At 36.6% G+C, this 8877-nt stretch overlaps 1 pseudogene; it reads right to left on the reverse strand.

The window, feature by feature from the left end:
* Nucleotides 1-497: 497 nt before the first annotated feature.
* LOC105465451 (60 kDa heat shock protein, mitochondrial pseudogene) lies at nt 498-2268 on the reverse strand (annotated as a pseudogene).
* Nucleotides 2269-8877: the final 6609 nt, after the last annotated feature.

Raw genomic sequence — 8877 nt, forward strand, 5'->3', positions numbered from 1 at the left:
ACACTTTCTGTGTTTTTTTCATTCCTTTAGGTAGATCCAGGTTTCAACATAGTTTCATTTTCTTCTGCTTGAAGTACTTCTTTTTTTTAACATTTCTTTTTTTTTTTTTAACTTTAAACAAATTTTTATTACACAAAGGTTGTCACATAATTGGATATTTCTCTGCCTTGTACACAATTATTCTCACTCTCCACAGAAAGGCTGCTTAACTTCTCATCTGGTGGTGGCAAGCACTAAAATCCTGATTTTAACAGAATAGTAGTAAAAATGCCTCAGTGATTTAAGTTGAAAGCAGTACATTGGTACATGGCTCTTGTACCCATTATCAGGAATGTACAAATGTTTTTTATTCAAAAATACAAAATAAATTATCTGTAGGCATGGACAATAACAGCAGTAAACCATTATATGTTTTGTCAACTGAAACCAGTAACTGATGGTTATAGTGATTTTCAGCCAGCCTTTTTCTTTTTCTCCAACTGACTTCTCTGAGTTATTGGTGAGGAACACTGCCTTGGGCTTCCTGTCACAGTTCATTAATAAAGGTAAAGCACTACTAGTCTAGGAGTTAGAACATGCCACCTCCCATACCACCTCCCATTCCACCCATTGCACCCATTCCAGGGTCCTTCTCTTCTTTAGGAATTTCTGTGACGACAACTTCTGCTGTAGTTAACAGAGAGGCCACACCAGCAGCATCCAATAAAGCAGTTCTCACAACCTTTGTTGGGTCAATAATTCCTTTTTCCACCATATTCACAAAATCTCCAGCCATAGCATCATAACCAACTTCTGAGGAACTCTGCATAATTTTCTCAACTATCAAAGATCCTTCAACACCTGCATTCTTAGCAATGGTCATTGCTGGAATTTTGAGTGTTCTTTTAATAATTTCTATACCAATTTTTTGATCTTCATTAGCTGGAGTCAATGAGTCCAAGGCTGGAATGCATCGAAGCAGGGCACAACCCCCTCCCAAAACAATGCCTTCTTCAACAGCAGCTCTTGTAGCATTAAGTGCATCTGTAACTCTGTCTTTCTTTTCATTCACTTCAACATCACTTGTCCCACCAACCTTCAGCACAGCTACTCCATCTGAAAGTTTTGCTAGCCGTTCATTCAGTTTTTCCTTTTCATATTCACTAGTTGTGACATCTAACTGCTCAATGATTTCTTGAATACGTTTTTCAATTTTAACCTTGTCACCTTTTCCTTTTAAGAGCATGGCATCGTCTTTGGTCACAATGACCTCTCCAACTTTTCCTAAGTCATGAGGCTGAACGTCTTCAACATTTATGGTCAACCCCTCTTCTCCAAACACTGCACCACCAGTAGCAATAGCCATATCTTTAAGCTGGTTCTTTCTATTGTCACCAAACCCTGGAGCCTTGACTGCCACAACCTGAAGACCAACCTTTAGCCAATTCAAGACGAGTGTACTTAGAGCTTCTCCATCAACGTCTTCAGCGATTATGACCAAAGGCTTACGGTGAGCATTGGCAATTTCAAGAGCAGGTACAATGGACTGGACACTAGAAATTTTCTTTTCACTCAGCAGAACATAGGCATCCTGGAATTCACATTTCTGACCTTTTGATGTATTAATAAAGTATGGAGAAATATAGCCTCGATCAAACTTCGTGCCTTCGATAATTTCTAATTCATCATTCAGTGTTTTTCCATCCTTTACTGTGATGACACCCTTTCTTCCAACCTTTTTCATTGCATCAGAGATGATATTGCCAATTTCTTTGTCTCCATTTGCAGAAATTGTAGCAACCTGTGCAATTTCTTCAGGGGTGGTCACAGGTTTAGACTGCTTTTTAAGTTCAACAATTACAGCATCAACAGCTAACATCACACCTCTCCTGATTTCCACGGGATTAGCACCTTTGCTAATCTTCTCGAAGCCTTCCTTGGCTATAGAGCGTGCCAGTACAGTAGCAGTGGTAGTGCCATCCCCAGCCTCTTCATTTGTGTTATTGGCAACATCTTGAACAAGTTTAGCTCCAATGTTTTTATATTTATCCTTTAAGTCAATTGACTTTGCAACAGTCACACCATCTTTTGTTACTTTGGGACTTCCCCAGCTCTGCTCAATAATCACTGTTCTTCCCTTTGGCCCCATTGTAACGGCCACAGCATCGGCTAAAAGGTCCACACCTTGAAGCATTAAGGCTCGGGCATCTGCACCAAATTTTACATCTTTGGCATAAGCCCGAGTGAGATGAGGAGCCAGTACTCTGGACACCGGTCTCATCTGGGGAAAGACTGGGTAACCGAAGCATTTCTGCGGGGCGGCGGAGGGGCGTGCGCGCTGCGAGACAAGTCCTTGGCGGCGAGTGAGGGCTTTTTTAACATTTCTTTATGCCACAAGACAGCTGATGATTATTAGTCTATGTACGTTTCAGAAACTATTTTACTTAAATATTTGAATGATATTTTTGCTAGGAATAGAATTCTATGTTGACAGTCTCTTTTTTATCCTTTCAGTACTTTTAAAGACATTACTCGACTGTCTTCTAAGCTAGCTTTCCTAAGAGAAATCTAGAGCTATTACCTTTGATCTTCTGGACATAACATGTCTTTTTCCCCTGAGCTGCTTAAAGTTTTTCTCTTAAACATGTATATGGTCACGTTCTTCAGAGTACATGAAGAGTTATGTTCACTTTTCCTCAGTCTTTTTTTTTTTCCTCTGGCTCTTATTTTGGATATATTTATTGCTATATTTTAAAGTTTACTAGTCTTTTATTCTCCAATATCTAATCTTGTGTTAATCACATTGCGTCTTTTTCATCTCAGGGATTGTAATTTGTAATTTTTGACTTAGATCTGAACCTTTCTTATGACTTTCATATCTCTACTGAATAAGTTCAAGATGACTTTTAGATTTTTGAACGTATGAAATACAGTCATAATAAATGTTTTAATGTTCTTTTCTATTAATTCAATTATGATAATCATTTGAGTTTGTTTCAGTTTCTTGATTTATTAGTATGAGTTGTATCTTCTTGATTTTTTGCATGGCTGTAATTTCTGAGTTTATATCAGACATGAATTTTACCTTGTTTGATATTGGATGTTTTTATATTTCTTTAAAACAATTTTGAGGGGTATATGTGTGTGTGGGTGAGAGAGAGAGAGAGAGAGAGAGAGAGAGAGAGAGAGAGAGAGAGAGAGAGAGAAATAGATTCACTATATAGAAACCATTGAGTCCTTCATGTCTGGTTTTAAGTTTATTAGGCAAGACAAGAAATGCATTTATCTGGGTTTAATATATTTTTCTGGCTGGTGAGGCAAGACCTTTCTACTGTACACAGTGTCCCCTGAAATAAGATGGTTTGGGTCTGATTAATGATTACAGATGCTGTTTTGGCACTGTGTGGTTTCCGGGCATTTTTTCTTCTAATCCTGTTGGATGGTTCTTCTCCCAGTCTTTGAGTATTTTCTCCCACGCACGTACCGAGCAGTACTTAGTTGAATTCTCTAGGAGATGTTTTTTGCAGTATATGAAATTCTTTCTCTGTGCAACTCTCATTTTCCAGTTCTTCTGTCTGTCTACTTTAATCTCCTTAGCTTCCCCAGACTTTGGCTCTATTTTTTCAACCCAGGGAGGCTGTGGACTCTGTGTGAGTTTTCCCATCCTGCACTGCTCCTGAAAACTTTTTCAGGCAATTAGCTGGGGTAAGTGTAAAATTTAACTGCTTTCTTTCTGTCTTACTGTCCTTCATTGACGGATGCCTAATGCCTTAAGTGTCATTATTTAATATATTTTGTTTAGTTTTTCAGTCCCTTGTCTTGTTTCTTAAAATCTTTGTTTTTATAGAATTTGAGTTTTGTCTAAAACACAAAGTGTGATTCCTAAAATCTTCTCAGTTGTTTAAGAAACCATGTAAAAATTATGCATTTTTAGCGTTTTAAGTGTGATGTTCTGTCTTTTGTATTGATAAGTATTTTCATAAGCTCATCTTTTTCCCTTATGTATTCTCCCCTAAAAAATGTCTAGTAAAGACTGGTGTCTCCACATGTATGTGCCCAATGTATTTTCTTTTTATTTTATTATGGCACACCTGATTGTTGCTATAATTATAATCCTGGACACTGAATGATTGATTCAAAAGCACAGGGTATCTCAATCAGGTGTTTCTCTGCACAGTGGTTTTTTCTATCTTAGGTGATGCCACTTTACTAAGGCAAGTGTATCTATTTGACACTACCTTTGTGCCAGGGATATCTTACAAATAAGCCCAGATTACTTTTTAGTGCCATTATCTCCTGCTTCAAAGATAAGCCTATACTGTGTTGACAGGCTTAGATACTGCTGGAGTAGCCAAATAAAGTCCAATTATGATTCTGTCTATATCTCCATTTGTCTTTTTATCCCAATTATTTCAGGGGCATACTCCTGTCTCTTATGAGAGAATATAACATGATGTATGACAGAATATAGTCTCTCCAACTTTATATATAGAAGAGATTTAGCATTATGCATTGCACATCAGAATCTTCAGAGCTGATACAGGTATTGCTAAATTATTGGTGATTAAATCTGAATCTAACATAAGGGTGCATATCCAAATACACATCACTTTCTTTTTTAGCAGCTATTTAAAGATGTAAATGGCTAATTATATTTGAAACTGCAGAGGGAGACAGGCACTGATTTATCTTCTCTCTTTCTCTCTCTCTCTCTTTCTAAGATTCTACAAGCTAAGACAGAAAAGGAAAGGACAACAGAAAACAAAATAAATGTTATATCACTAAAACAAATTTCTATAACAAAAGGAAAATGTTATTATAGAAAAAGCCAGTGGTGCTTTGAAAGAGTACAGTAATTAAAGAATATTAACCTTCAGGCAAATCAGGACAAGAAGTTTTTTCTATTTCCACTCACTCAGAACAAGAACTCTCCTAGGAAGAACGGTATAATTGAGGAGACATGTGAAAAAAAAGCATGCTTCCTTAACCAAGAAATGGTAGGTACAGTGTATAGAGCCAAACATTACTCTTTTGGCCAAAGGCTGCTTCTAGGGCATTACAGATAATGAATATACTTCCCACTAATCGACTATGATTCATCAACTTCATAACATAGTGGGACAATATTTTCTTGTTCAAAGAGAGAATCTCTTGAAAGTTTAAGACAGAAACAATTAAAAGTTACACCAGACACAAGTAAAAGCCAGATATCTCGTAAGAAAACCAGAATATGCTCACCATGTTAAGGCATTACTTTGATTTCGATTTCTCCAACTCAGGAAACAACAACCACAACTTGTGGCATATTGGATAAAGTGAAAACTTTCCTTTATGATTTGCAGAGCTCTTCATAATCTGGCTCCACTTCACCTATCTATTATTCTACCACTGTCAAGCTCTCAAGGAAGAGAAGAATTAACATGAGCTTTGTAGTGTGACCATCCTGATAATGAATCATGGCAGCCTTTCACTTTAGCCAAGATCTCAGTGATGATGAGTGTCAGGCTATTATCTTCAATGTGAATACAATGATAGATGACTTTCTAGGTTCTCATCAGCATGTGATTTAGGATACTTTTCTTCTACCAAGACAGAATAGTAGAAAGATAGGATCTCTTTTTCCTGGGGTGAGACATTTGGTATAATCTGGGCATGATCTGGAGAAATAACTGAGAGGAATGTCTGGCTTATGGGAAGTAGAATTCAGCTCATGATATTAGAAAATGTCAGGGTGAATCCCATGGGCTGAAGGTTGAGGGCCTCGAGTCTGATTGGGAAATATGAGTTAGTGGCAGTGAAATCCAATATAAACACAGTCAGTTGGCCTATTATACCTGTGTAAAAGAGTAGATAAGAGCAAATTATATGGAAAGGCTTCTACTGCAGATGTCTGGGGATCACTCATTGTGCATAGAGTCACTGGGGCTGACTCGAAGGATGTGCACACCTGAGGTTGCTGATAACCACAATTCTGTCTTTGTCTTTGACTTTCAAACTAAAATAGATTTGGGTCCTGTGGGCTGCTTGGGAATAAAGGTGAAAATATAGCTGTGAAAAATAAGTGAAGAAGAAACAAGACAAGCTAAGAGCAGCACATTTTTGGACAGATGATACTCAAAACCTACCTACCAATATATTAATACAATAATTTAGAAAGCGACTTGGGATTTATTTGAGCAGTTGCAAGTTTCATGGACAATAGAAATTTTAAAGCTAGCTGCTGATTCACTGACCTTTTATTTTAAAGTCAGGTAGCACTTATTTGTAATGAGAAGTGTATAGATTTAGTCTTTTCTTATCTTCCTATCAGAAAACTTAATGTTGAATCCTTCTAGCTCACAACTGGACTGCGAACATTGATTACTCTCCTGCCCTGCATAGATTTGAGAAATTGTCTTGAATTTTTATTGACTTTATGTGGAATGGCGAGTTACACTAATTAACATGACAAAACTTTGCACTTTGTGGCTTCTTATTTCTGTTTGTTATAGATCACCTACATTGATACTTCTACAGTTTTCTAGCATTGCATATGTATTTTATGGCATTCACTTAGAAAGCCATTAATATAGAGGAAATCCATCTGCCTTTGAAAGGATGCGTCTGTTTTTCTTTTTTTGTTTGCTGTCATTTTTTCCCTCTTTAATTTTTGTGGGTACATAGCAGATGTTTGTATTTATGGGTCACATGAAATATTTTGATATAGGCAAGCCATGCCATCACATAAGGGTCTATTATTCTTAATGTACAGCTTTTAAACATTTTCTTATATAATTTTTTTTTTTTTTTTTTTTTTTTGAGACGGAGTCTCGCTCTGTCACCCAGACTGGAGTGCTGTGGCGGGGTCTCGGCTCACTGCAAGCTCTGCCTCCTTGGTTCATGCTATTCTCCTGCATCAGCCTCCCCAGTAGCTGGGACTACAGGTGCCCACCACCACGCCTGGCTAATTTTTTGTATTTTTAGTAGAAACGGGGTTTCACCATATTAGCCAGAATGGTCTCGATCTCCTGACCTCGTGATCTGCCCGCCTTGGCCTCCCAAAGTGCTAGGATTACAGGCGTGAGTCACCGCACCCAGCCGTTCTTATATAATTTTAAAGCTGACTGTGGTTTATAGCTTTGTTCTGTTTTTCTTTGTCCTCTCTTAACAAATACCTTCTAGATATTGCTTTAAAATGGAAAGTTCCTGCCCATTACTGACTTAGGTTACCCAAACATTTATTCATATGCTAGTTGGAAAGTTGTCATCATTGTTTCATTTCAGGAAATGGAGGCAAACTTGGTGGATTAGTCATTGCGTTAATAAAATGGAAGATTTAGTCAGCTTTTAAAAAACTGCACTGGAAACTATGGAGCACTGGGCACCCTAACAATGAAAAGTGAGGGCAGGGGAGGTGGAGACATTGAGATTTGTTTTCTCTCTCTGGCTATTTGAAGCTGCATTTTTCTTTGAAATTTTTCTTCTGGAAATTATATTTTGCTTTATTATACTCTCACATTACCAGACTAATTTAAAAAGACTTCTTCTTTTTTTTGCATTTTACATATTTGCCAAGTATGTTCATGATTACTTCATAAATTATTCCATGAACATTGCATTTTAAAGCTAATGCTGTTGTTTTAATATTTCATTTTTCTATGTGGAATGCTAAATCCCTTCTGATAATAATGTATATTTTATATATTAAAAATTAGGACATATATATCATATATTTTAAAAATTTTTTGTGTCCTCTATAGAGTAACTATTTTGATGATCAAAAAACTTGTAAGATTAGCAGGGCAATTACTTTATCTCAGTTATATAGATGAGAAAACAGACACATACATACTACATTAATGACCTGCTGTGTTCATACAGCTATTATTGGAAGGAGTCAGAACTCCAACTCAAGGCACAATGCGGTCTGGTAAGTGCCCCCAGTCATAATACACTTATAAATGCTATGATTAATTTGATTGTGTAAGTTTGTCATATTTGCAAACTGAGACAAAATATGTTGAACGTAGCAAATAAAGAATAGTATAGTTGTTGGAGTATAAAAGATCTGAATATTAATCCTGTCTTTGACACTTGCTAACCAGCTCATTACTAAACTACTTTAAGTGACTCATATCTTTCAAATGAGCATAAAATTCTTTCCAACCTCATAAAATTATTATGAGAATTATAAGAAACAGTGCACATAAGGTGCTTAATGTAAGTACTCAACATTGGTAAACAATTAATTATAGATTTCATTAAAGTTTGAATCTAATATAAATGGGCACGTTATAATTTACTGGTCGTTGTAGACTAAGATCTAGTTTTTTCCTTACCTCCACTAAAATCCTCCCAGCTTGGTGGACAACTTTGCGTGTCACATTTCCAGCACTCTCTATGATTGGTAGTCATTTTTTAGGTACCGGCTGTGAACTGTGTGTTATCTTTTCATGTATTCCTCCCTTGTCTCCTCAGTTAAATTTTGCTTTCTGGGCCGTGGCTAATTATGTTTTATTTTCTTTCATTGATTATAGTACAGGGAAGGGACCTTGTCTCCCTGATATTATAGCATTCTATGGTAGAAGCATGACAACAATTTTGTGATTGATAAATGAACAACTAGGCCTTAGGAACCAAGTAGTAAGTGCCAGGCAATATGTGATTGGATGGTCTCATACCACATGTTTCCATACTACATGTTTTGTCTTTCCTCACAGAGGTAAAGATGCTAATTTGGCTCAGTTTGAATCTCTAATGTGTAACACAATCTGGAAGTGATTGAGTTTACCTATAATTAATTGATTCCTTTTTTTTTTTCCTACTAGGCAAAATGAGAACTTGAGATAGTATGCAGTTCAGTAATTGAAAAGAAAAAATAAATTTCTCTATAAATAAGCTTTCTGATACGTGCTCTTA

The sequence above is a fragment of the Macaca nemestrina genome, chromosome 13, assembly GCF_043159975.1.
Source record: "Macaca nemestrina isolate mMacNem1 chromosome 13, mMacNem.hap1, whole genome shotgun sequence".
Taxonomy (NCBI): domain Eukaryota; kingdom Metazoa; phylum Chordata; class Mammalia; order Primates; family Cercopithecidae; genus Macaca; species Macaca nemestrina.